Source organism: Myotis davidii, unplaced genomic scaffold, assembly GCF_000327345.1.
Source record: "Myotis davidii unplaced genomic scaffold, ASM32734v1 scaffold7220, whole genome shotgun sequence".
Taxonomy (NCBI): Eukaryota; Metazoa; Chordata; class Mammalia; order Chiroptera; family Vespertilionidae; genus Myotis; species Myotis davidii.
In genome coordinates, this window is record NW_006291861.1 from 3,617 (window position 1) to 5,126 (window position 1,510).

General features: G+C 42.3%; 1 pseudogene; it reads right to left on the bottom strand.

Annotated features, from left to right (window-relative positions):
- Positions 1 to 820: 820 nt before the first annotated feature.
- On the bottom strand, positions 821 to 1,286 carry LOC102768634 (annotated as a pseudogene).
- Positions 1,287 to 1,510: the final 224 nt, after the last annotated feature.

Sequence of the window (1,510 nt, forward strand, 5' to 3'; positions counted from 1 at the left end):
AAGCTCAAAAGGTTCGCCATCACTGGGTTAGGGCTTCAAAAATGTTTAAAAGAGAGTTCTGGAAATGGAGGACTACATCATGACTGGAAGACAGTGACACAGGGACTTTAGATGTAAGACTAGGAGTTAACTTGGACATGTAGCTTTTAGGTAAAGAACATTTCTCTCGGTTGACTCTTACAGGCAAGACTTGCTATGACAATAGTAGCTCCAGAAATTTCAAGACAGGAAGCTGGCTTGAGGAACACCCTAGATCAATGGTTGGCAAACTGCGGCTCACAGACCACATGCGGCTCTTTGGCCCCTTGAGTGTGGCTCTTCCTAAGCCATAGGAGTACTCTAATTAAGTTGATAACAATGTACCTACCTATATAGTTTAAGTTTAAAAAATTTGGCTTTCAAAAGAAATTTCAATCGTTGTACTGTTGATATTTGGCTCTGTTGACTAATGAGTTTGCCGACCACTGCCCTAGATAAGTGCTCCCAACTAGTAAAAACCCCATAAGTGCGACACACCAACACGTGTGCTGGGGAAGCCTCCAGGTGGAATTCTGGATGTGGACTTGTCCAGAGGAGCCGACTCAAACCCCTGAGAGAGATGCCCACTGAGGAAGGAATACTATGGTTACTGAACTCAAGAGTTTTTTGAAGAAATGGATCCCAGGAGGGTCATGCAATTTTTTTCTCTCCATCAATATTTGATGTTAACAAAGCATTGCAGAACAGAGCTGGTCTCCCCAAGATCTATCCTTCCGTTGCTAGCTGAAGCTTGTCCCAGTGCACTGAGCTGCTGTTTAACAATCTCAGTGCTTGGGGTGATCTAGTGCTGCAGGTTGTTCTGGGAAGCTGGCAGAGAGCATGATTTGCACAGTGACATCACCGCTAGTCCACTAGTTAAATCCAGCTTCCCGCCTTCTTTTTGCTCTGTAGTCCAGAAACATTTCTTTAAAAGCCAAAAAGTTGGTAAATGTGAGCAGCACATTGAATATGTCATCGGCCACCTCAACTTTGTGGTGCTGAAAGGTTGTAGTGAAGGCTGCCATGTTAAACCCAGGAATCTGCTCTAGTAGCTGTTCTTCAATGTACTTTTCCACCAAAGAAATATATTCTTTAAAAGTAGGTGTGTAGATGAGTTTATTCTCTTCTGTGTCTTCAAATTCTGTTAGTAATCATCCATGAAATTTTTCTGTAATAACTGTAACTCATCATCCATGATAATGTCCTCTAAATAGCCAACTGCAGCTTTGAATTCTGCATCAGAGGCAGAAGAGGAAGACAGCATGAAGCTCACAACTCAAAGCTCTCTTTCAGAGGTTCTCAACCTGTGGGTCGCGAACAATGAAAATACATCCTGCATATCAGATATTTACATTATGATTCCTAACAGTAGCAAAATTAAAGTTATGAAGTAGCAATGAAAATAATTTTATGGTCGGGGGTCACCACAACATGAGGAACTGTATTAAAGGGTCGCGGCATTAGGAAGGTTGAGAACCACTGCTAGGGTATC